We start from the raw sequence: 27,416 nt of genomic DNA on the forward strand, positions 1-27,416 counted from the left end.
TAAAGTCTGACTGGTCATCATCGTCGCTGGCGGCAGAGTTGGATTCTTCTCTCTCGGAATCGTAACCGCAACTTGAAGCCGTTTCACTTCCGCTCAGCCGATCTTGGCTCGCTTCATCATCGTAACTGCAACTTGATGTCGTTTCACTTCCGCTCAGCCCATCTTGGCTCACGTCATCGGATGTCGCATCCTCTTTGCTTGTGCCATCGGATCCATAGCTCTGGTCGGACGTAGCTTCGTCTTCGCTTGAGGCGCTAAGGCTCATTTCAACTTCGTTGGAGTCGTCGAGTCTGCAGCACCGGCGCGAACCCTGATCTCCATCTCCTGACGCGTGACCATTGCTGTCGTCCGGATGGTCCAGATCGCCCGCTGAGTGATCGCTCAAGTAACTCGAGCTTGTACCAGGTGGTGGCTCCGACAGGCTAATTCCTTCTCGAACCCTCGCCGCTCGGTTGGATTTCGTTTGTTTTGGGATCGCATAGTCTTGACCTGGCTCCATGTACTGCTTCCTTTTTTTCTTATCGTTCGATGACATTGCACTTGTTTGTAACTACAGTTGTCACCCAAAACGAATACTTGTTGCTCACCAACGGGCACTAACCTTTTTGGCTTTGAAGCAGTGACAGGAAGCTAGAAAACATATTTCTACATATGCTAAGGACGCTGAGGAACTGAGCGCGAATCACTAGGCCAACACTAGGCGACTAGGCTGACTAGGCTGAGTAGGCAGCTAGGCTAGGCTCCTGAAAAGACTCGCGGGAGGAAAGGAGAATTTAAAATAAAACGCTGGGACTAGAAAAGTGGGAGGCTTTAAAAATTTGTCATTGTCACTAATTTTACAATAAACTATAATTTTATCGTGGTATAAAGATATCCATTCTAGACATTATCTCTATTTGTTTAAATTTGTACCGGCCACTAGCGCCCCCTAAAGGCAAAAGAAAAGAAAACGTACGAAGATTGGCCCTCCCGAACCCTGGAAGGGAGCTGGGGAAAACAGGAAGCGAGCGGTTACGTAAGAACACTTGTCTCGTAGGCTTAAAATTTCTTTGTGAACGCTGTACCGTCTAGATTTGTGTGATGTTCGCGTTAGTAGGATGCAAAATAGACGATACGACTGCCGTTGTGTCGACAAGATACATAAAAGACCTGTGCCCACTGCACCGTGACGACTTCAACCCGGATTTTCTCTACGAAGTATTTTGGAGTGGAGACGCGTCCACCAAAGGAGGCTACTACAGTGCTCAGATCATCCACATGGCAGGTATGAAAACCCTTTTGTTGACATTCTTTTCATCTGAAGTCGCCAGTTTTTCATATTGCGCCCGAAATGGTTAGATGTTTCGGATGAACGGGGCTGCGGCCCGCTTGTCACATGTCGATCTCGAGACCATCGGTATCACCCGTCTTGGTTTTGCGAAGGCCGTCACGATGACTTGGGGAACGCTGCTATACTTCGCTTCATACGTGCGAGCGAAGCTGAAGCAGCAGGCGCGGGCACGCAGCCTGAAGCACTGCATGAACTGCACAAGCGCGCGGGCTCGCGCTTTAGAGGGACACTGAGAGGGTATTTATGCTCGCCGAGATTTTTAGTTGTACACGACATATGAGAACCCAACTACCCAGATTAGAATTTTCGGCTCGAAATTCGGTTTCTTTCGCCCGAAAATCGCCAAACGAGAACTGGCCGGTTTGAGTCGCGCTCACTCTCTTCTCCGTGGGCACGGGCCGTTTTCTAAGGTTTAGACACAACCGCCAAATTGAATCCAAGTCGGGGGTCATTGAAGGCACACATTTCATATTAAAACAAAAAACCGAAACTGATTTTTTATGACTTCTAAAATGCTGCAAATATGTTATTTGAAAAAAAAAGAAAGAAAGTCACAGAATATCGGAAGCATTCAGTGCGTTCACTGCGAAATACTCAACAGAGTAAAGCTATACGCACGACGTGAAACTTGTTGAGTCTCGTATAAAACAAGTGGTCAAAAACAGCTTCTGAAGCGGTAGCATAGTAGAAAGGTGTCTGCTTTATATGCAGCGGACCCAGGTTCGATCCGCAGTGTGGGCAGCGAGCTTGAGTAAACTTGGAGTGGTAAACCAGCGGTCAAAAATGGCACCCCCTGGTTGTCGCCATCTGCCTGTTTGCCAGATTAGTGATCACGTGACGTTAACATATTTACGCCCAGAGGTGGACCAGATCACGGTCAGCAGATGGGCACTCTGAGGCTGCGTTCCAATCATACTCAAATGTATCCGAGTTATTCCAGCGGATCAAGTTCCGTGATAAGACAGATACCGCAATGCTGGACGCGGGTAGGTTTTCGAATGCAACGGGTACGAGACCTTCACCCAGGAGTGAGATAGAAGCTGCGTTTGATTTACTTGCACCTCCTGCACCGGTGCAGAAAAGTGTAGGGCGGTGTACTTCTGGTCGTATCTAAATACACATACCGGAAGTAGACCGGCCTACACTTTTCTGCACCGGTGCTGGAGGTAGAAGTAAATCAAACGCAAATAGAGTAAATTTTAGAACATGGCCACACGACCTGGATGGGGGCCGAGCCAGCACCACCCACTACACTACACTACTATGTAGGTGGTGTTGGCCAGCTGCGCTCGGCCAGCTCATACCCAGTCGCTCGGCTCGGCCCCCATCCAGGCCGTGTGGCTGTGTTTCAAAATTTGCTCCATTTCACTCCTAGGTGAAGATCTCGTACCCGTTGCATTCGAAAACCTACCTGCGTCCAGCATTGCTGTATCTGTCTTGTCACGTGACTTGATCACAGCAATAACTCGGATCCCTTCAAGTAAGATTGGAACACACCCAGGGTGCCCAACTGCTGACCGTGATCTGGCCAATCTGATCTGGCCCACCTTTGGGCACAGCCATATTAACGTTACGTGATCAGTAATTTGGCAAACAGGCAAGATGGTAAAAACCGGGCTGTTTCACTCCTTTCTCAGTAATTGTCTCGGCGTCCTCAGAGGTATCTTGACAGAGAAAAGTAATGTGCAATGCACCCCAAACTTAACGCCGCCGCTGGGTTCACGAACATACAGCTCGTGTCGGCTACTTACTGTTCAATTTGTCACCAAAACGTTCGGGATGGCTTCTCAGGGTGGGATAGAAATCGGGAACCGAAACATTCTTCAGATAGTTCAATCGGGCGCCGCAGGGACTGTCAGAAACGGCAAATGCCGTGGCGGTGTTAAGTTTGAGGTGCACTGTACAATTCTGATAGAAATGCTTGAGGCTGTCTTTTGATTGAATGATTTTATGAAACCCATCAATTTCAGAAACTGAAGAAGAGATCCATCTTATAGCTGGAAGAACCAGGAAGAGGCCCATTCTCAGCACGATGGCTGCCGAGCCCTCTCAGGCGCACAAACAGGTATTTGTCAGACTTTGTTTGGGTCTCAGAGTTTATTTATACACTGATTAATGTATTTAAGAAAAACCTCCCTAATTTTCTCACATTTCCTGGTATTGGTTTTCCGGCGCAGAAGAAGAAGAAGGCATAGCAACAACAGCAACACTCTAAGCGTCGACGAGATATGGAGCTCCTGGAACAAATCCAGTGTGACAGTGGAGGGAGTGTGTCACAGAAGCAGTACGCAGAAGTAGTACGAAAGCTGCGCAAGAAGACTGAAGCTTTAGAGCAGTGCCAGTTGCTGGATGTGCAGTTGCAGAAAGCACTTTGTGCAAATATAGAAAAAGCAGGCAAGTTTTTTATTTAGCTTTTATACTGATTACTTACTACACGGCACATTAAAGCGATTTTTAATAGAGAACCTCAAGCACAGGCTTTCGTGCTGTATGGTAAGTAGAGCTGAAAAAATCTGTACTTGCTCATACATACCTGAAATTTAGGTCAAAGGTATATTTTAGTGGTGCATGTTCTCGTGACAAACTTCAATGCGTGGTTCCGTCTCCGCAAGGAGTACGAACACGATATCTGAAATTTTCAATGGCAAATACCGATGCAGAGAAAGAAGGAGCAGCGAGAATCATGTTCTTTGCTAACAAGAAATGGTGCAACGTGGTTCCTCCGCTGGAGGGCTCTTGTCCCAACAGATTTCGTCTGCGTGTCGTCTGCTTTATTTTGCTGGCCGGCTACTTTTTCTCTTTATTTCTGTCTGTGTGTGCTTAATTTTTGGAACAAGGAGATTGCAGAAGGATTTACTCGAATTTTATTGTGTGCAGCAACGCACCTATTTGAGCCGTTTTGAACGGTGATGTCATCTCTTGTTAGAAAGAGCAAACATGGCTGCTGCAGCTTGTCCGTCTGCTTTGGCGTCTGTCATCGGAATATTCAGAAATGTCGTTCTGACTTATCAAAGAATCGGAGCTGTGCTTTGAAATTTGGCACTATAAAGTGCACCACTAAAATACTTTTGACGAAAATTTGAGGTACATAGGGGCAGGTACCGATTTCGCCCACCCAATTTATCGCAGATCCCGCTACCTTTGCCACCCTACATGCTTATAATTTTTGTTCATCATAGGATGCCCCAATATTTGTAAAATTAGTTTTAAGTGTAGATCCAATACTACACATTGAATTTCACATATATCAATGGCTGAAGCCCGTTGCTGCTGCATGACATCACATAATTCATAGGATCGTAGGATGGTTGGGATCAAAGGTGTTCAAAGACAATCATTGATGCGCGTTTATATTTAGTTTGTGATTACATGGTTTGCTAAGTTGTACCTGTTGAAATGGGTCTCTTGTGGTGCAATTCCCAGGCTTGCTTCGTTCTCTCTGCCTTTTTGGTCGGCCTTTGGAGTTAAAGGCCGACCTAAAAAGACGAAGAAAAAACTGGCCCTCGATTTCTGCTTTCCACCCAAAAAATAAGGGGAGGTTAGCTTCCAGACCAGCTGCTTTGGAAGGGCATGAGAAAAACATAGGGAGGGGGTCTTCTTTCCGGCAGAAGCTACACCGTGCGCGTTGGCCCTTAACCTCTCAAAGGTGCCCTAAAGTGATTTCTGAGATCTGTTCAAATGATAACTCCTATAGGCTCTATACTTCGTCTCACCTTAGATTAGACTAGCTGCCAAGGTTGTGCTACACGAGATAGTAGCCCAAACTGGCGGCTGGGCTGCACGAGCACTCGTGCAATCTCCGAGGCATCATTCAAAGCAATTAGCTCGTGCTTTTAGCATGTGTGGCCAACAACAGTCTATGCTAAGGTGAGACGAAACATAAACATCTTAAAAAATAAAAAAATCTTGCTCAGGCAATGCTTATTTCCTTGTCAAAAAAGTGGTTTAAGATAGCAACACGCCCCTTCCTTAGCGAAACTTTCCGCTGAAGAAAACCAGTGCATAATCCGGCCATGGCAAAATTGAAGTGACGAAAAATGCTCGTCATCCAATTGCAAGCCACCCCTCTGATAGCAGACAATGCCAGATTGTCTGATATCAAAGAGCAACCTTGCGATTGGCTGAGCTCCGATAACTAGTTTAGATAACAGTAAAACAGAAAAGGAAAATACTTTTTGGTTTGAACATTGCTTTACTCTCGGCAAGCGTGTGCTTGTTGTCTGAGTTATAGTCGTTTCCTCTCTCAAGCAATGCCGCAACTACTGCGTGCCTGGCAGTTTAGTGTCATTTCTACGCAATGTTTAAGAACCAGAATGGAGATATCTTCAGCCAAAACAATGAAACTATTTGCAATCTGCCAGATGCTAATCAAACTAAGCATGTTTTGTGTTGTATTCAACAATTGACAGCACCCACATCCTCGGCTAAAAAAGTTGACATGCATTTGCAGGCATGCTTTATCCATCCGAGGAAAGTGAAGTGTGTGGCACATTTTTAGAGGTGCTGCTAAAGACTCACTCCCCAGTGGAGGGGTTGCTGTGTGGTACATGCACTAAACATTTTTAAAATGTTTTAATCACAAATGTTTCTACCCTGACATGCCTTCTCTTCATTTGCATTTGCACAGCAGTGCTGGCAGCCAACATAAACTTTCTGTCACTGAGTTTTATATTTTGTGGCATTTGAGTGTTGTTCGAAGTTTCTTTCACTATCTATTCTTCCTACTTCCATTCTCTTATGCTGTGATAATAACATGGTCTTGTAGGTTGTCACCGGTGCCAGAAAGACACAACAGAAGACACTGGTCCCCTTTATTATTTAGAATTTGAGGAGGGGGCTGAAGTTAGTGAAGCCGGGTTGGACCCAGCCTGGTCGGCTCTGAACTCTCTGGTTGCTGAGCCATCAGTCCCAGCAAGGCCGCCAGCCGTGAGTGCAACCTTGATGCCGGCCACTGCTGACACTGCATTTACCGGGACATCAGCCACAACCACAATCAGGATGTCAGCTGTGACCCCCCCAAAAAGGGTAAATTTAAGGAGCTTTTAAATGACAAATCAATGAAGGGTATTTGGCATACCCCACCAAAGGTACGAGGATTGATGACATGCAGCCCAAATTTGGGCTACAAGGCACCGCGCCTTCCTTGATCATATCGTGGTACCTTGGCTGGGATTTGAACTCGGAGAACGGGCGCATCTGAGGCACATCGCCTCAGATCCATTGAGGTGGCTACCCCTGACCGAGATACAAGCATGCAATGAATTCTCATGCCTAAAAAAACTTCATGTTCCAAATCCTCAGGTGATGGCATCACAGAGTGACGCTTCTGGAGGCCCAGCAGTTGTGACTCCACCTGCGCTTCCAAATGGGCAGGCCGAGCCTGACGCAGTGATGGTAAGACGCAGACTATATTTTCTGCTAATGTTGCGGTGCAAGTAACTGGAAGATTGATTGAGCAGAAAGGAGGATTGATATACTAATAGTGTATGTATTATAGCGATGCAGTGAAATATGAATGACATAGCGAAGTTTATTATTAGAGAAAAAATATAGTACATAGGTGCATCAGTTTCCAGCAGTTTTCCTATGTCATTTTTTGTTCCAAGAACACAGCTGCATTACGCGGAGCACGCCCACATTACGCGGAGCACGCCCACATTACACCCACAATGAGCTTATTAAGTTATCGCTGTGCTCATATTGGGAGTGAGGAATTAAATGTGAAGCAGCTTGTTCCATCTGTGGAAAACCTGGAGAACCCAATTCAAAGGGGTCATCTCAGACCCTTGTAGTAGTAGTAGTAAACAATATTTATTTGCCCAAGCATGTGTTAATGACTGAACGGGAGACCCCTATAGGTTCGCTCCGCCAGCCATCCCTCAGACGGCGGCCTGAACCCTCTGGGTTTTGGCGGCGTCTTCGGCCAGCTGGACTAGTTGGTTCTGCACCAAGGGATCGGAGCAGAGGAGTAGGGTTTCCCAGCTCTCCTGGTTTTTGACCCTCTCCAGTAGGGGGTGGGACTTACGGTCGATCTTGCTGCACTCCCACACCATGTGTCGGAGGTTGGCGTGGCCGCCGCAGAGCTTGCAGTTTGGCTTGTACTTGTCGGGGTACCATTTATTGAGTAGGTAGGGGCTCGGGAAGGAGCCCGTCTGGAGGCGGCGCTATGCCACCGACGTCCTCTTGTCCAGCGAGGGGTGCGCGGGTGGATAGCGTAACCTCTCGCCAGTGTAGTGATCGAGAATGTCCCTGAATGTGACCAGCCTGTCACCCTCCGAAAAAAAAGCCAGAGAAGGGTCCAGCGGTTCCCCGGCCCGGTGAGCGAGTTCTCGGGCCGCGCCGTGTGCCTTCTCGTTGCCGGGGAGCGACGAGTGCGCCGGTGTCCAGATGACCCTTGTGAAGGTCCTGGTGAAAGAGCTTGCGTGCATGGGTCAAGCAAACAAGCTGTACAGAGTGAATAAAAAATAAAATGAGTTCATTAACAAAGCAGTGCGAAGCAAAAAAAAAAATCATATATAAAAATATCACATGTTGCCAGTGGCCAACTTGGATGTCCCACTTTACGCAACAAGCAATATGCCTATTTTATTACACGGTTATTAGATTTGAACCAATGCTGAAAATATTTTTGATAACTTGCTCTTCCTCGACTAGCAATGCCAAGTGTCTAATTTATGGAGAAAACTAGGATTGCCATAATATCCGAGCAGGGCGATCGCAGAAAAATATGGATGGGTTCAGGGCGGCCCTTTATCTGTGATAAAGAGGCACAAAAAAAGAAGAAGAAATGGTGTGGCGTGCTTTGGTGGTGCGCCCACGAGCAGCGTGCCATCAAAACCTGTGGCGTGCTTAGTTGTGCCACGGGAGCCGAGCTCCCGAGTGACCTCCAGGCGGTGCAGCATGTACCAAAAGCCATGCGCTTTGTTTTTTATATTTCAGTATACCGTGAGAGTACCGTGGTGTCGCACTACTCAAGTGGGAGTCGGGAGCTATGAGGAGACAGCCCTCCAAATGTTGAAAAGGCAATGTCTTGTGCTGTATCTGATGATGTGGTTGTGTGCCTCTGTTCGAAAGGACCACATAGTACGACAGTCTTAGGGATCTCAGAAAGCATCCACAGGCTGTGGTACCTTGTCTGGGATTTGAATCCGCCAACCAGGCCTCTGTAGGCTGGCACTTGGCCTCGGAGCCACCGAGGTAGCTAGCAAGCATCAAATGAATTGCCAAGCCAAAATAGACCTCCTGTTTCATATTCTTGGGTGATTGCCTCGCAGGATGAAGTTTCTCAAGCTGGTGGGACACGACCAGCAACTCCTCCACCCGTGGTCCCCAGGGCACAAGCTGTGCCTGGTGCAGTGATGGTGAGATACAGACCACATTTTCTGCTAATGATAGAGTGCAAGTACAGTAGAACTTTCATAATAACAAATCTTGCAGGATCTCAGAAAAAAAGTTTTTATAATCTGAAATTTGTAAGATCCAAGTACGAACCATATTAACATGTTTTCTGTGCTATTAAGCCACACCCCCTATTTTGAGACATTTTCAGAGAAAAGTTTGTATATAAATCACACCGTTCTATAAAAACACACATTTTTTGGCGACAACAGCAGCCTGCGACGTGCTGCCACAGCGTCGTTGCAGCGGCTCTGTGGGTTTCGCTTAAGTGTGTTGATAGGGAACACTGCAAATTGTTTGTTTCATAGCCAAAAAGACTACAAAGCCCTTATCTGCAGAAAGTGGAACACTGCATCTGGAATAAATATTTTGATCAAAAATGTGGTTAATGTATGTAAACTAAAGATAGTAATCCTTTTTTTACCAGTGGCTATGTAACTATGTGGGTAAGGTAATGTTCCACAGATAGGTACCATGTTGCATACCTCCACAAATTTTATCAGACCGCATCTGTTTCTCATGACAGCAATACTTTTTTTTCTCAAATGTTGACATTGGCCAAAATATTCTTCTGACAAAGAAAAAGTGGGAAGATCTGAACGGACAGATGGTCGACAGCCTCTTCACCAAGGAAGCTGCCACATCGATCTGCGGGACGGATGTCCTGAAGGGGAAAAGCCCTACAGGGAAAATATCAAACAAAGCAAAGTCTCAAGGGCAAACAGAGTCCTTCCCCTGCCTGACACCAGAAAAGGTGAATGTGTTGCGCGGTAAGTAACATTTGTTTTTATGATTTATCAGTGCTCTAAAGGCCCTGTCACACTGAGGCAACACGACGGCAATAGCAACACAACACGCTGTCCAGCAGTCGGGTAACTTGTTGCTCGCTCCCCACGTTGTCCAACAAACCTATCGCATCGCGGCAACAGCAGCACAACAAGGACAACAACTAAAATGTTGCCTCGGTATGACAGCTTTCAGCAACAAAAGCAGCAGCAACTTCTGTTGGACAATGTGTGTTGCCCTGATCATTGGCTGAGTGAAGTTTGGGCCAGCAACACAACTACACAGATAGCTTTGATGACAGAGCTAGTTCCCTGTCTATAATGTCTTATTCAAATAAAGGCTTGGAAAACATTATTCAACAATAATTAAGGCTGGAGTGCAGCTAAAATAATTTGAGAAATGATTTTACTGCATAATTATGAAAAATGGTTGTCGAAATGGTCACAGCTACGGTCGTGAATATTCAGACTGGTGTTAAAATTAGAACTGCCGAGAGTCCATCTTACATTACTGCTAGTGAATTAAAATGGGATGCCTACTCACCCATTGATAAAGTATAATAAAATAATCCAGGAAAGCAGATATAAAAAATTGAAGCATTAAAACGACCGCTCTGATCGTGATTGTTGATGCTTAAAACTTGGAAACAGCCGCTACCAGACACCTGATTTGTTTCGAAAATACCCAGGACGTTTTGGGTTATGAAGCGGTCACATAGGAGGCTGTAGGCAAATAGACAGCGTTGCAAAATATTTATTCGACCGATTGTTATGAAGGCCGATCTTGTCGGTGTTGCAGTTTTTAAGCACTCAGTTCAGCTGAAAACCACGCTACAGAAGACGCTTTGAAGTACGGCCGGTGCTAACTCAATTTTACAGTTGAAATAGGAACTCCATGAAAGAAAGAACCGTACAGAAATCCCGAACATTTATCAGTGATGTCACTTTCCTCGGTTAGGGCTATGTGCTTTGTCAGTGAATGAAGAACATTTTGATAACATAAAGGGTGGAAAATACTCCCCTTGTCGTTTTCTAATCATAGTCACTGGTTGATGTCGTCCCATGGTAATTTCTGGCTAGCACTTTGTAGAGTCATATTTCCAGCGACTCCGCGCCGCACATGAACGAAGGTAAACGAAAATAAACAGCGCGCAAAAAATGCACAGGGACGAAAGGAAGGTGCGAACGACACAAGTGCTGACTCACAACTAAACATTTATTGAGGAAACACCAACAAAGTAAACTGCACTATCGCTTCAGCACGTATCAGGATAGGCAATTTCTTTTTTGTGAAGAAAAACCAATGTTTGCCTGACGCATGCATCTTGCCTCTCTTTTGTTATTGCATACGCTTCCAATAACTCTCTGGTAGTTTTATCTGTGCCCCTCCCGAGGATGGTGATGTTATTCAATTGGGGCTGGCATTTGCAGGCAGCACAATGCAGAGGCAATTGACCCCCAGCAATCGACCGGAGTGTCCAGTCATGTTCACGTGCCCTGTCATTAATGCATCGGCCAGTTTTGCCGATGTAAACTCTTCCGCAGCTTAGTGGTATCCTGTATACCACCTCAACCTCATAATCAACATACTTGTTCCTGTGCCTTACGGCACATTGGCTCTTGCCCCCAGCCTTATCCGCAATTCTAGGGCAGAGTTGCGCCAACTTTCGAGGTGCCGAAAAAACAACAGGGACGTCAAACCGCCCCAGCCACCTTTTTCAAATTATGCGAGAGTTTGTGCATGTAAGGGAGTACCTGGGTCTGTTTGTGGGTCTCTTTTTTTTCTGACTTGACTCTACCTTAATCTTTTTTAGCAACGTCTGCGCCACTGCCAGAATAACTGACGCTGGGAAGCCGGCATCTGTCAGCCGCTGTACCTGCATCTTAAAACTTTCTGACATTGAATGGTAGCAGGACTTTTTCAAGGCGGTCTGGAATCAAGAGGACGCAATGCTCCTTTTTACTAGTTTGGAGTGGGCGGAATCATAAAAGAGAAGTCCCTTCTTAGAGCGTGGTTGGTAAAGCCAACACATGTGACTTTCTTTAAAATCTAGTCTAAGGTCTAAAAATTGGAGGTGTGTCCCATCCTGTAGTTCATGAGTAAACCTTAGCCCCCCAGAATGCTGAGTGAACAACAACAAAGCAGTGTTGGATGTGTTCACTCAGCATTCTGGGGGGCTAAGGTTTACCCATGAACTACAGGATGGGACACACCTCCAATTTTTAGACCTTAGACTAGATTTTAAAGAAAGTCACATGTGTTGGCTTTACCAACCACGCTCTAAGAAGGGACTTCTCCCTTATGATTCCGCCCACTCCAAACTAGTAAAAAGGAGCATTGCGTCCTCTTGCCTCCATACCGCCTTGGAAAAGTCCTGCTACCATTCAATGTCAGAAAGTTTTAAGATGCAGGTACAGCGGCTGACAGATGCCGGCTTCCCAGCGTCAGTTATTCTGGCAGTGGCGCAGACGTTGCTAAAAAAGATTAAGGTAGAGTCAAGTCAGAAAAAAAAGAGACCCACAAACAGACCCAGGTACTCCCTTACATGCACAAACTCTCGCATAATTTGAAAAAGGTGGCTGGGGCGGTTTGACGTCCCTGTTGTTTTTTCAGCACCTCGAAAGTTGGCGCAACTCTGCCCTAGAATTGCGGATAAGGCTGGGGGCAAGAGCCAATGTGCCGTAAGGCACAGGAACAAGTATGTTGATTATGAGGTTGGGGTGGTATACAGGATACCACTAAGCTGCGGAAGAGTTTACATCGGCAAAACTGGCCGATGCATTAATGACAGGGCACGTGAACATGACTGGACACTCCGGTCGATTGCTGGGAGTCAATTGCCTCTGCATTGTGCTGCCTGTAAATGCCAGCCCCAATTGAATAACATCACCATCCTCGGGAGGGGCTCAGATAAAACTACCAGAGAGTTATTGGAAGCGTATGCAATAACAAAAGAGAGGAAATATGCATGCGTCAGCCAGACATTGGTTTTTCTTCACAAAACAGAAATTGCCTATCCTGACACGTGCTGAAGCGATAGTGCAGTTTACTTTGTTGGTGTTTCTTCAATAAATGTTTAGTTGTGAGTCAGCACTTGTGTCGTTCGCACCTTCCTTTCGTCCCTGTGTATTTTTTGCGCGCTGTTTATTTCCGTTTACCATGAATCAACTTGCCTACATCACGACACTAGCGAAGGTAAACCGTCAAGATGGCGGAGTGTTCCCCGTGTTGTCCCTGCCGTCAGCGTGGTGTGACAGGGTGGTCGGACAACAAATCAGGCAACACGGTTGCCGGGTGGCAGCAACATGTTGCCGGACTGTTGTTGTTGCCACAATGTGACAGGGTCGCCGGCAACACGATTTCCTCGTGTTGCTGGATAGAGTTGTTCAACTGTTGTCTCACTGTGACAGGGCCTTTAAGATTCATTTTGCCAGCAACCCTCTGCTATCAACAGCAGAAAAAAAATTGCGAAGCAAAGTTTTGGGGACAGGGAAAAGGCCAGTCCAGTGGTGCTTTGGGTGTTAGATTCAGTGGTTACACTGTGTGAGGTCTGTCTGTTTGTCAGGTAAAATGATGTTGGTTCATGCAGCAGTTGAGTAGTTTAGACATTGGAAGGGACTACTAATTTGGTATCTTTAATATGCAACATGCGGTAGTGGAAGCGTTATGTTCGTGCTCCAGAGTACGAGAGTTTGGAGCTTCGTTCACTAAACTGTTATGAGCGCTGACAAAGACTGACGCTGGAGTACGCTCTCCTTGCACCTACCCCTTAAATGTGCACTAAAGATTGTGTGTTCTTCATGATAACTTATTTCACAGACTCCAAGCATATCCTAGAAGTCCAAAAATTATGCTCATGCGATGTCTACTTCCATACTAAAAATGTGATAGAAGCTTGTGCCTTGCCCATTTCTGAGTGGCACAGGTGCCAATGCCTATTTCTGAAAATTCAGCACAGGTGCCTGCAGCGTGATGACGGGTGCACGTCTGCCAATCGCAAGGTGCCTCTTTCAGAAAGACTGTTTGTGATTAACTGACACACGCCCACTCTCACGCCACCGGCACCTTCGCTGAATTCTGTGCGCCAGTTCCGCTCTAAAAGGGGTGTGGCATGAACTTCAATCACATTTTTAGTAACACAGATAGATGTCACACGAGCATACTTTTTGGATTTCTAGAATGCTTAGAGCCCGTAGAATGAGTGCACAAAGGACAGACAATGTCAGAAGTGTTATTAGTGTACCTTTAAAGGGGCCCTGCAATCATATTTAAGTCTCTGCTTTTTTTGTGGTTTCCACGTCTCTTGGGGTTCGGGCAAGCCAGCGGGCACAGGGAGAGTAACTAAATATCAGTGAGTCATATTTTAACCGGACGACGCGGAAACCTCCTTCACCTACGGGGACGACCCGCGGTGCTGAAAGTAGGAATGTCGCGAACCACCCTAGGTTCGATTTCGAAAGGTTTTGATACTTGCGAAGCGAACTGAGGTTCGAATTCGAAAAATTTCGATATTTTCGTACCGACCGAGGTTCGAATTCGAAAAATTTGCAACTTTCGATCACAGTGAAGTTTCGAATTCGAAAACTTCGAAGCTTTCACGGTTTCTAAAATTTCGGGTTCGAATATTTCGAATATTTTTTTACTTGAGGTTCGATAAAATCGAAGTTTACGAACTTTCCGAACTTGAAAATTCGAGATTTTCGAAAATATCGAATTTCCAGGGATCTGAATTTCGAAAAATGCGAAGAAATCGAAATTCTTTGAATATAAACTTCAAAAAATTCGAATGCTTCGGATTTGTATAAACATAAAGTTCGAAAAAATCGAATATTTCGAACTTCTTTCTATATAAAGTTCGAAAAGTTCGAAGGTTTCGATTCTCTTTTAACGCTAAATTTAAAAAAAATCGAAGGTTTTGAATCCTCCACAGTTTCAGTTTCAAGCAATGTTTTCAGGACTCAGTTTTTCACGAATTCAGGTTTAGAAAAAATAGGGTGTGATATTTAGACTCCGCGAAGTTGGGTCAGGCAATTAAATGAGATGACGAGTGTCCCGGATGTGGTGGAATATTTGCTAGTGGAGATGCAGAATGACGTGTGACCATAGATCAGTAATTGTGACAGCCACCCCCGGGGGTGGGGTGGGGGGCGAGGGGAGGGGGGAGGGTTTTTAGCGTGCATCACACAGTAGTGATCACACAAACGCACTGTTTTACGATACTCCTCCAGTTCGAAGCGTCCAGGGGCGGGCAGAAGGTTGAAGCTCAGAAAAACCTTAAAACGACCTGGCAAACTACCTCCCCACCCGTTGCACGCTGGTAGTAATCCGATCGAACACCGCCCGAGTGACGCTGACATATAGTAAATTAAGTTTGTAGTTGTCCTGGAGGTTTATTTTCTGGGACAGAGGAAACGCCTCGCAAAAAAGCACAGAAGCCGACACAACTCGAGGTCGAGGAGCGTTCTACCATACAATAGGCGTCGGAAGAAGACGGGAAGGGGGGGGGGGGGGGGGCTACAGCTTCTTTTTCCCCCTTCCAGATATTTCGGACTGTTAAAGAAAACAATACGGGGAGAGAGGGCGTGGTCGAGGTTATTTTAATCTGAAATTATTTACGCATATGTATAGCTACTGTCGCTCTTCACTACATAAAAGATCGACAATAGATGGTGATTCTTGAAAACTCGTTGTCAGAAGGCATGTCCCATGCTTAGTGGTTCGGAAATTCACAGCTATGTCGTTTCGACCTGAATAACTGTGCCATTGATAAAAAGAAATTAAAAAAATAAACATAACAATAAATGCGGGGATAAAAAGCTGAAGAAAAAAAAACTATCAAGAATTCGCCGGAAGTGTTGTATTCTTGCATATTCAGAAGCTCAGAACTTCAAAACAAGTTTCTCCTAATAAAATGTGTGCAGGCTAAAAGAAACACGTCCCAAGAACGTGAAGGGAAAAAACAAATGTTTATTTTTTAATAACGTGCTGAACTTGAACAATATTAGATATCTTCTCCAATGAGTTAATTTAATCCTGAACGTGAAAAAACAATAAATACATTATTTTGTATTTTGCAGATGGCAATGTAATGTACTGTCTGTAGTGTTAATTTAAATGCGATACCTCAAACAACTTAGACGAAAAAAATACCAAGTTTAGGGTATAACTACCCATAAATACATGTTTGGACATTTCTTCGAAACTTATCATAAATAACAATAATCACATCTTAAAACGACTCTTACCTAGGGTATACATAGATCATTCTTAAAAAAGTTTAACATCCCTACCCTAAAAAGCTTCGGCTATAGCGCGCTTCAAATATGGCACAAACGACAATCGTCGAAAAACTGTCGTCCTTCCTTTGGGAATTTATTTCTTTAAAACTAAGCCCGCCAGAACATTGAAATAAACGGCATTGCCTTTCGTAAGGAACGCAGCACCGCATGTGAAAATTCGAGAAAAAAAAAAAGAATTACGAATGTACCTCACTACTTGAAATCAAAAGAAACCGTCCGCCGGTCTTTCGAAGTTCGAGGAACGTCGAACTTTTACCCTAAAAGTTCGAAGTTCGTCGAACTTTTGACATGTCAGGATTCGAAAATTCGAAACTTTTCAAATTATCTTGATAAATAAGTTCGAAAATTATCGAATTCCTCAGCGTAGAAAATTCGAAAGTTCGAAAGGCTTCGAATTTTTTAGTGCAAAAAGGTCGAAAGTTCGAGAATGTTCGGTTTTTTGGTATATCGAGTTCGAAAGTTCGACAACCATCGAATTTTGAAGCGTATTAAGTTCGAAAGTTCGGAAAGGATCGAATTTTTTAGCGTTATAAGTTCGACGGTTCGAAAAGCGTCGAACTTCTTAGTTTAACAAGTTCGAACTTTCTCGAACTTGTTAAACTTGTTTCTATATTGAACTTGTTTCTATATTGAACTTGTTTCTATATTGTAAAATTCGACTTCCGTCGAATTTTACAATATAGAAAGTTCGAAAATGTTCAAACCTTTCGAACCGCTTGAATCGATAGTCGAAACTTCGATTCGAAAAAAGTTCGCGGCATCCCTAGCTGAAAGCGCGCGATATGTGAGGTCCTTGGTCCTGTCCCTACTACCGGCCAGAGCAGCTAAAAGCTCTTTTTTAGTCGAAATACAAAATATAGGTGGCACGAACCGTTCCGACTGATTTCCTTTACCCTCTCCGATCACATACTTTTATAGGCTGCATTTATTAACTCTTTTTTTGAAGAATTAGTACCTTTGCAGCTAGCTCGTGTCCGTGCTAATGCTCATATGGTAACTCCACATCTGGAAGTGGCTGTGCAGCTTTTCGATAGTTACGATCCTTCTTGGTCTTGTGTGCTGTTTAGTCATTGGTCTTGGAGTACGAATCTGAGGATTGCAGCAGGAGTAAAGGAGCACGGACTTAAAGGGATGCTGAACCGAAGTTTGTATTTCACAAAATAAGGTAGGACGCAACAAACTTCTCAATATCACTTTTACAGCGATATCTCGCACGGAGGGATGTATTCTTGGAAATAAGGGATGCAATTGAACCAGACTACAATTCTTATTTCCTCCTCTTCGCTTCATACGCTCGAAGAGGTTAGCCGGAGATAGGAACAAAGACATGAGGCCACTTCATCTCATTCTCAACTGCTCCACCAGAATAGCTACGTCAGATTCTTTGCTCAGTAGCACCCTTTTCAAAAATATGACTGCCCATTGGGGGAGATCGCTGTATGGGTGATGTTCTGGGGTGTGTAAAGCCACATTGAATGCTTATTTTAGTTAACCATCCCCTCAACATACCGGGATATGAGTGCACTTCGGTACGGCAGAAAAAATTCAACTCGGGAAGATCTTTGAATTCCGCAGCACAATCTCTCTCTCCCCCCCATGGTCTGAGCTGCAGGACACTGGAACAGTCATGTTAACTGTCATAGTAGTAAAAACAGCGACAACAGCAATGCTTGTGCGTATTTTCTGTTGGTATGAGTTTTTGTTGACACATTCTGGTTTATGCAAAAAGTGCATCAATGAACTTGCATTCTCCTTCACTCTCAACTGCCTATTTCTTTTCATAACTACACAGCTTAACAAGATGCATAAAATAAGGATTATTGATTTTTTGACTGTGGCCAATCTTCTTGCTTAGGGTCCGTAAGCCTCGGACGTAGGAACGCAGTAAAAGCTTCTGAATGGTACATAAACTACTGCATCTTATAGCCGCATGTCACTTTTGATATTGTTGCAGTTGTTCTGGAGATAGCCAGTGATCTGGTGAATACTTTTCACCAAGATAAAGTCAAAACAAGATACAAAAGTATGAACACAAGCAGAGATTTTTTACATGACATCGCAAGAGAAGTCCTCTCTCTCTCCTTTGGAAACATTGTGTAAATAAGTACTTCTGCTGCTGCTCACACTTCTATATCTTGCTTAGTATTAGCCAGTAAAAAGTTTTACCTTGCACACTCCATGCAATTTTTCTTTAGACTTCTTCATTGGGCGTCTTGTCAAACATCAAATACCAATGGATCAAGCAGTGCAACGTGCTAAGGCGATTAGAAGGTATCTCTGTGAAAAATGCACAGATTCAAGAAGGTAAAAGAGCAGGTAAGGGAACAGCAAGGCTTACATTGTCTTCATTTTGGTGTGGGCCCGTCTGTAGATTTAAGGAAATATAGCTTGTTGTGCTCTGGCTCTTCATTTGTCCGTAAGGAAGGACAAAGTCATCATGAATGGCATCTCTAAAGAAGCCATTGTTTGCTTGTGTAGTTGCTAAAAACATTGTAAAGGTTTTGGAAACGCAAGCAGTGCGTGCCTCCAGCACTATTCAAGAATACAATTAACTATCGATGTCGCTTTGAGGAACCTCACAATCTGCGAGCCATAGCTGACAGGGTGCCTTCACGTGGCATGGTCAGCGCTGTGAATGGCAGGCACCCATTGTCACAGATGCCTCAATGTGGGATGGCACAATGTGGTGGCATGATCAATAATGCAATCATGTTATGCATGACAAACTGCGTAAGCCTCAAGGAGCCAATTGCTGCAAGGCAGCAAACCCTGAATTCTATTAGTTTATAAGAAAACCATTATCCTTTCCATACTGTGTGTGCTACAGGCTGTGGTCTGAGAAATATCAGTCACATTAAATTAAGCCAACACCGTTAAATTTCTTAATGCAACAACAATAAATAGAGATGTCGCTGTATCGTTTTACACGGTAGTATGAATCTCCATTCAACTCTTTTTGGTGCACCTCTCATCTGCTCATTGGAAGCAATATCTCCGAAAGGAAGCGCTGCCAAAGCTACAGCAATTGAACATCTCCTTGATTATAGTCACGCATCACAGCTTTGACCTTGCTGACTTGCATTGTAGTGCTTCCCCCGAAGCGTGCTATTTTCTCTGCCTTGCTGCTCTCCCCCTCTGCTTCTTGCCTGTTTTTCTACTTTATGTGCACGAGTGCTCCCGCTGCTTTCTGACAGAGTTTGCTTTCCCATGTGCAGCTGTTCGCTGAATGGCAGGGGTGGCCAGGCTGGCGCTTGTTAGCCGCTTATGCAGGGTGTCTAATGACCGAGAAAATTGGGAATCGTCAGGGAAATTTTATTTACTGGGAAAAATGGGGGAATTATCAGGGGTGTAGTCAAAAAGTGAGCCCAGTCAGGAAAAATGAGCCGGAAACGCCATCGAGCGCCCTGAGCAAGGACTTAAGGACTTTGGGACAGAAAAATAGGCAATAAATTCTGCTTTGAGCAGAGCGCAGGCTCTGCTCATCCGATGTAGAGTGTGCTACCTGATGCAAAGGGAACAGCCGACGAATCCAGTCCAAGCCTTGGATTAGATTGGATTGAGGGCGCAACACTAGGCTATATTTAGTTGGAGCTACTACTGGGTGATTCAAGGAGACGGCAGGCTCTTTAAATCGACCGCGAAATTCGGTTTCTTAACCTATTGCTCTACGACTTTGTGCAGCGTTGCCCACAGATGGTGCTTTTTTTTTTTTTGTAAAATTTGCAAAGAGCAAACTTACCAGAGGAAAAAGTAAAGAAAGAAAAGGCTTTGCTCCTAGGGAAACGCACCGAAGCCACCGGTCTTCAAACAATACGGCGCCGCTTCGCACGGGAGACGGTCGCGATGCCAACTGCCGCCAACGAACGAGCATACAGCGCCGAGAGCTGGTGTCTTTAGCAGAGGATTGTTTTGACTCAAAAGCGGTGCGAGCTTTTTTGATATCAGTTGCCAATGCATTATTTTATCATCTTTACTAATAAAACATATTGAATGGACAGATAATCGATTAAAAAAATGGTTTGTCGGGATATTTTGACTTTTTGGGGGGGTACTGATGTCGTCTGCTTTGCAGCTCCTTGTTGTTACCTCGCCTGTTTTTTGTTTCTGCCACTGTCTCCGCCTGCAGAATGCACGCTGCTTTTGAGTCGAAACGATCGTCTGCTAAAGACGACGGATCTCGGTGTTGTATGCTCGTTCAATGGCGGCAGTTGGCGTCGCGACCGCTTGCGCCATCTCTTGTCTCCCGTGTGAAGCGACGCCATATTGTTTGAAGACCGGTGGCTTCGCTGCGTTTCCATAGGAGCTAAGCCTTTTTCTTTCTTTACTTTTTTCTCAGATAAATTCGCTCTTTGCAAATTTTACAAAGAAATGCACCATCTGTGGGCAACTATGCACAAAGTTGTAGCACGATAGGTTCAGAAACCGAATTTTGCGGTCGATTTAAAAAGCCTGGCCACTCCTTGAATTAACCAGTAGATTTAGTAACAAATAGAAAAGCCGCAGAACTCAATCTTATCCAAGCTTTAAGCCAAAAGTATCCGAAAGTGTGCATCTGGCGGCAATGCTGCCATTCAGTTATTGACGTGTGTGGTCGAGTGTCGTGTTTCCGGAAGGGGCCTCTTCACTGAAGATGTCGGCGGCAAGAAAGGGCTCGTTTAATCCGGACTGGACGAACCCGAATATTTTGGAATATGCAAGTTGGATTAAGCCCGTGCAGAATGATCCTCACGGCGCTCAATGCCTTGTGTTGTAATGGTCTAATATATTTTGCCGCTTCTACGGTTGTCAGGGAATTTCACCTGAAATTGTCAAAACAAAAAAAAAAAAAACCTGGAGAAGTTAGAGACTTTGAAAATAATATTTTGCTAGACACCCTGCATATGGCTCTTTATGGGCCCGAGTGCGGCTCTCGTGACCTGAAAACTTTTAAATTAATATAGTTTGGAAGTATCAAATGACTTGGTTCAAAGTTGTGGCTTTAGTGATTCCTAAGCATTTAAAAAAAACAGAGAAGGTCGCCGATAAGGCGAAAACATAATTTAGATACATTCCAGTTGCTCATTTCTTTGTGGCCTCCCTTTGGCTGAGATGGCAACATTCTTGTGCGAAAAATATTAGAAAAATCGGTAACTGATTTTTCACTTACTATTGTGTTCGCACACGCATGTGATTCAAAACCTTCCAAAATATACGTCTCATTTACTTTCTTCTCATGATGAAAGCATTTCGTTGAAAAATTGAACATAAATGCCAGTCAGTATAGAACCAAATCAATGTGAAAAAACTCAGAACAAAAGATAACCCTGAAAGCATTGTGGATAGGTCAACATTCCCTGAATAGCACCCTCCTGCCATGCAACTCTCTAAAAATGAGGAATTTCCCTGCAGCTCTTGGACAGTGTCGTCTGGCCACCCCTCCTGTATGGTTTAAATGCCAGTCATATAGGCATGAAGGTTCAAAGCCAAGAGCTCCCACACTTTTTTTGGTGCTTCTTGTACCATTGCTGATTTGTATTTGTTTTGTGAACATGCATTTTCCTTCTAACTCGTTCATTTTTTCAGTTGTCCATCCCTTGTGTAATGCCCCTAAGGGCTCTCAAGGTATAATAAATAAATTAATTCTTCTGTGGTGCACTTTCGTTGTTTAGGTCTGCATTACAGCATATGCTTCGAGCCAACCCTATAACCTATTTTCTGATGCAAATTTTTTTTGCAGGGGCATAGAGAATGCTGTAATGTGAGTAGACCTCTTTCTCAGTCAACATGCTGCACACATATAGTATGAGGCCATGCGGTGCTGCGGTCGTGTTGGCTTTGGCTGGTACTGTACAATGCTCACTAAAGTAGCAGGGAATGTGCAAACTTACTTATCTCATAGGCAGTTTTATACACATACTAAAAAAGGTAATGAATTACAATTACTCTGGGCTAAAAAGTATTCAGTTAGGTTACTTGATAAGTCAACAGCAAAAGTAAATGGACAGTACTTTAAAAAGTAGGCCGGCCCCGATTCTAAGCTGACCCCAGAAAGTCCAAAGCCAGAAAGGAAAAAAAAACTTACCTCAAATGTAAGCCAAACAAAGAAGCGAGGACAGCGTTCACAAAAAGAAAATATTTATTGAGCGCGAAGATGCCGTGCTCATTCTGAGTCATCATCGCTGCTAGCCTCGTCGCTGACTTGTTTATCATTGTCATCATCAAACAGTGTGCTATCCTCAGTACCATCAAACGCATTTGATATGCTGCACTTTTTGAAGGAGCGCACGGTCAAAGTTCCAGTGATGTCGTCCTACGCCGCAGCTACCCAGCCCGCCATCCTCGTTGTGGCGCACGCAAATATCCTTTCTTGTTGCCTCCTCCAAAGACTGACATTTTTTTCATCCACGCTGAAGTCTACCCCCCGCTTGAACGTTCGACGACAACTCCGCGGCTAAAACAACTTTTCTTTTAAAAGCGGAACTATAATGGCACCGCCTCTTTGGTGCCATTGCGCTGTTGATAAAAAGAAAATGCACCGCCGCACGCAGGCAATTATCAAAGCAGGTCAAAATGGCGGCACGGCCCGTGTACTTAAGTGGCTACTGGCTCGGCTAGTAATGGCTACAATACTTTCTTTTCTAGGTCGCGCTAGCTGCGCGCCACTTTCTTCAGTTTTGCTTGGAAAGTGGCGCATGTTTTAAAATCCTCGAATCTAAGCCGACCCTAGAGTTTGATGTATCGGTATTTAAGAAAAACGATCGGCCTAGATTCGAATAAATACGGTAACCATTACTTTTCTGATTACTTTATTGTGTGGCCACTTATATCGTCAACACTCGATCATAACAGTGAACTGCCTTGGCTGTTACCCTTTCACAGATCCTCTCCCACCACCACCTTGTTTTTTCTGGGTTTTTTTTTTCACTGTTTCCTAGCGTGCTGGAAAGTGGCCTTTGTGTCCATTGGCCTCCCTCTCTGTGCGGAAAAATGCTAATCCTCCCTCCATGATTTCCAGAACACCGTTTCGACCAAGACTTTCCGGGAAGAATGGATCGCGCCTGACTTAAAATTGTCACGATCTTTCTCGAACGTGGACGAAGGGGCCCAAGCACCCGCCAAGGAGAGACGACACGCAGCCTGGTTGTGAGGGTGGACGATGTCTGGCCGGAGCGCGTGCGCTCAACGGCGTTTATTCGTGTGGTGACCAATGTTGCCCGCCGAGCCAGGCGGCCGCAGACGGGCGGACTGGAGGGGGGCGCTACATACTTGTCACATTCCTCCCCCCCAGATTGTTTCTCTAAAAACAAAATAAATGAAATAACAATGCACACGGCCGACACTAACTAGGCGTCGGGTCGTGTCAAGTCCTGGCCGGTCGATGATGAAGATCACCCAGGCGAGTAGCGGTCAGGTGGTCTTCGCTGCCGCGTACTCCGCCTGGGCACTGGAGTTGACGGGCCAGGTGTGGCAACGCCGGGCGCTGCCTGTACAGGTCGCGCTCCACCCAGTGGAGCCGCAGGGACTGGATTTGGGTGTGGCACCGGTCCAACTGGTGCCACAGGACTGGCGACACTTGTCGCCTCCGTGATGGGTGGCGCTCCACTGGCCACGACTGGTGGTGTTGGGTCCCCTGCAGGCTGGTCCTCTGAAGCGGCGGCCGAGGGTGGAAACCAGGTCCCGAGGCGAGGCCTGACATGGTCGGCGTGCCGGTGCCAGGTGGTCCCGTCGGGCATGCGGACGAGCAGCGATGAGGCACTCGCTGGTGAAACCACACGCCCGGCAGACCAGGGTGGGCCAGGACGGAAGTTCCTGGCGTACACCGACGCTCCCGGCTCCGGCAAAGGCCCGGGACGGCACCCTCGGCCAGCAGCCAGCTTCTGCTTCAGCTGCTTCAGGAGCGCCGTGAACCGGAGGTCTGGATGCAAGACGTCCAAGGGGGTCTTGACCGTCCGGCCCAGCAGAAGCTCGCAGGGGGCACGGCCAGTGACCTCATGCGGTGTGGTCCGGTACTGAAACAGTACCCGGGCCACTTGCGTTCGGAAATCCCCGGGCTGGCTCTTCTTGAGCTTGTCCTTGATGGTCTGGACCACTCGCTCCGCTGCACCATTGGAAGCAGGATGGTGCGGCGGAACCAGCATCCGGCGGATCCCATTCCTCTGCAGCCAGTCCAGGTACTCGGCGCTAGCGAAAGCGGGACCATTGTCGGACACAATAATGGCCGGCAATCCCTGCGCCGCGAAGACCTGCCGCAGCGCCGCAATGGTTGCGCTTGCCGAGGGACTGGTGACTGGCAGTGCCTCCACCCACTTGGAGAAGGCGTCCACTACCACCAGGAAGTAGTGGCCCTTGAAGGGTCCCGCATAGTCCACGTGCAAGCGGGACCACGGCCTCTGTGGGAACGGCCAGGGGGTGATCTCCACGTGCCGCGAGGCTCGCTGGTTCTCCTGGCAGACCTGGCAGCCTTGCACCTGGTGCACGATGTCCTGGTCCAGGCCAGGCCACCAAACGTGCGACCGTGCCACCATTTTGGTCTTTTCAATGCCAGGACGCCCCGCGTGCAGCAGCTGCAGCACCTTGGCCCGCAGACTTTGTGGAATCACCACCCTGGAACCCCACAGGAGGCAGCCCTGCTCCAAGCTCAGCTCGGCGGTCTTGTGGCTGTAGGCCTGGTGACGCAGCTCCTCCCCTCGGGCAACCGCCTTGACCACCTGAGACAGGACCGGGTCCCGGCTGGTCGCCTGCGCCACCGCAGTCCTGGTGAGCACCCCCGGGTAGGCCGCTCCAGCAGGAACACGTCAGCTGGCTCTGGAACGGCAGCAGGCACCTCCGGCAGGGGCAGGCGGCTCAGGGCGTCTGCAGGTCCCAGGTCCTTCCCAGGGCGGTAGACCAGCTTGTACCTGTAGGCCGCCAGCGTCAAGGCCCAACGTACCACACGAGGCGATGCTTGCACTGGGACTGCCTTGTCAGGTCCCAGCAGCCCCAGCAGCGGCTTGTGGTCCGTGATCGCCTCGAATTGCCGGCCCCACAGGTACTGGTGGAAGCGCTGGACCCGAAGATGAGGGCCAAGCCTTCCTTGTCGAGCTGGCTGTAGCGTTGCTCCGCCGCAGGAAGCCGACGAGAAGCAAACGCCACAGGGTGTTCCTGACCATCCTGACCCCGGTGCGACAGGACGGCTCCTACCCCGTACGGCGACGCATCCACGGTGAGGACTACAGGCTTGGCCGGGTCGAAGTGCACCAGCACTGGAGCCTTAACGACCAGCTCCTTGCTGCGCTGGAAGGCCAAGTCCTGCTCCTTCTTCCAGGCCCACTGCTCACCGTCACGAAGCAGTCGATGCAGCGGCTCCAGATGCGTCGAAAGGTTGGGCAGGAACCTCCTGTAGAAGTTGATGAGGCCGAGGTAGCTCTGAAGCTCCTTGCTCTTGGGCTTCGGCGCCTTGAGCACGGCCTCAATCTTGCGGGGAGCCGGGGCCAGGCCAGCCTGGGAGATGATGTGTCCCAGGTACTCCACGCTGTGGGTCAGGAACACGCACTTGTCCAGTCTCAGCTTGAGACCGGCGTCCTGTAGTCGTGTCAGGACTTTGCGCAGGTTCTGCAGGTGGTCCCCGTCGTCGGTACCGGTAACCAGGATGTCGTCCAAGTACACCGCCACGTGCCTCATGCCCCTGAATAGGTTGTCCATCTCCCTCTGGAAGATGGCTGGGGCTGAGGCCACGCCGAACGGAAGGCGCGTGTACTGGAAGAGTCCCATGGTAGTCGAAATGGTGACATACTTCCGGGCGGCATCCTGGAGCACCAGCCGCTGGTAGGCATCTCGAAGGTCGAGCTTGGAGAACTTCTGTCCCCCGGACAGAGCCGACCAGAGATCTTCTACCCGAGGCAGCGGGTACTTCTCGACGGTAGCGACGGGGTTGATGGTGACCTTGAAGTCCCCGCAGATCCTGACGCGGCCGTCTCGCTTGAGGACTGGAACTATCGGTGCGGCCCACTCGGAAGACTTGACGGGCACCAGGATTCCCTCTCGCTGCAGCCGTTGCAGCTCCTGGGTGACCCCGTCCTTCAGGGCGAACGGCAGCGGACGCGGCTTGAAAAACCGAGGCCGGGCTCCCCCGGGTACGTGGATGCCGACCGTCGTGCTGGCAAAGGTGCCCACCCCCGGCTGGAACAGGGACTGGAAGTCGGTCAGGAGGCTCGGGACGTCCTTCACCACGTGCAGCGCAGCTTCTTGGTACTCCGGCAGCCGAACACCCAGCAAGTGAATCCAGTTCCGGCCCAGCAGCGTCGGCGACGACCCCTTGGTTAAGTAAAGGGGAAGGATTGCCTCCCTGTCGCCAAGGCGAACGCTGACTTGGGCCCGACCCTGGACCTGGGAAAGCTGCCCGGAGTAGCTGCGCAGCATGACGTCAGACGCCTCGATGGACACGCCGGGGAAGGTCCGCTTGAACAGCTTCCCGGGCATGACCGACACGCTGGCCCCCGTGTCCAGCTCCATGGTGATGGGGTGGCCGCAGATTTTGACAGACACCAAGTAAGGTGGCACAGACAATTGAGGCTTACTCGTCTGCCACACGTCGAAAATCTGCGGGTCCTCGGCCACGACGTGGACCCTGGCTGAGGAGGTACCCGGACCTTGTGCCACTCGGCCCCGCCGCGTTCTCTTGCGACGACCACCCTGGCCGCGGGCTTGGCTGGAACCCGGGCTTGAACCAGGCTGCTGCTGCTGCTGCTGGTCGCCGCTCGTCCTCCCCCCTCGGCAGACACGTGCGAGGTGCCCAGTTCTCCCGCACGTGAAACATTGTGCGTGGACGAACTGGCACTGTGAGGGGGAGTGGGCAGCACCGCAGCGGCTGCAGGCACCGCTCCTTGCCGCCATCTTGTTCACCGCCGCTTCCGTCGACGGTGAGCCGGCCGCACGCGCTATCTCGCTGGCGTGCTTTGCTGCGGCTTCCATCGCCAGCGCTGCCTTCACCGCGTCGTCCAGCGAAGGGTCAGGGAGCTCCAGGAGTCGCGTCTGCATGGCGGGGTTGTTGATGCCGCAGACGAACCGGTCCCGGAGTAGCGAGTCCAGCTGGTCGCCGAAGGCGCAGGTGCTCGCTAACCCTCGTAGCGCAGCGACGAACTGCCCGAGGGTCTCCCCGTCCTGGCGGCTCCGGTTGTTGAAGGGGAACCGCTCCATCAGCGTGGACGGCGCCGGGCTGAAGTGCGAGCGCAGCGTGGCGAGCAGCTCACCCAGCGTTTTGACGTGCGGCGTGGCCGGCTTGAGGAGGTCGAGCAGGAGGCTGAAGACGCGGGTCCCGCAGCTGGCCAGGAAGATGTCCCGTTGTTTCGCCTCCGGCGTGTCGTTCGCCCGGAAGAACACGTGGACTTGTTCTTCGTAGAGTGGCCAAGCGGAACCATCTCCGTCGAACGGCTCGAGCCTCCCGTACAGCGGCATGGCGACAGGAGCGGGGTCCGGTGTTGCGACTCTCGGCGGCGTGGGCCGAACCGTGCACGTTGGTGGACTCCAGTGCCACGGTTCCTCGTCGCCAGTGTCACGATCTTTCTCGAACGTGGACGAAGGGGCCGAAGCACCCGCCGAGGAGAGACGACACGCAGCCTTGTTGTGAGGGTGGACGATGTCTGGCC

General features: G+C 47.9%; 2 pseudogenes; both read left to right on the plus strand.

Moving 5' to 3' along the window:
* Positions 1-27,416, plus strand: part of LOC115320165 — an 88,149-nt pseudogene that overhangs the window by 38,485 nt on the left and 22,248 nt on the right.
* LOC115320166 lies at positions 1,056-18,121 on the plus strand (annotated as a pseudogene).

The sequence above is a fragment of the Ixodes scapularis genome, unplaced genomic scaffold, assembly GCF_016920785.2.
Source record: "Ixodes scapularis isolate PalLabHiFi unplaced genomic scaffold, ASM1692078v2 PGA_scaffold39__5_contigs__length_11793443, whole genome shotgun sequence".
NCBI lineage: Eukaryota > Metazoa > Arthropoda > Arachnida > Ixodida > Ixodidae > Ixodes > Ixodes scapularis.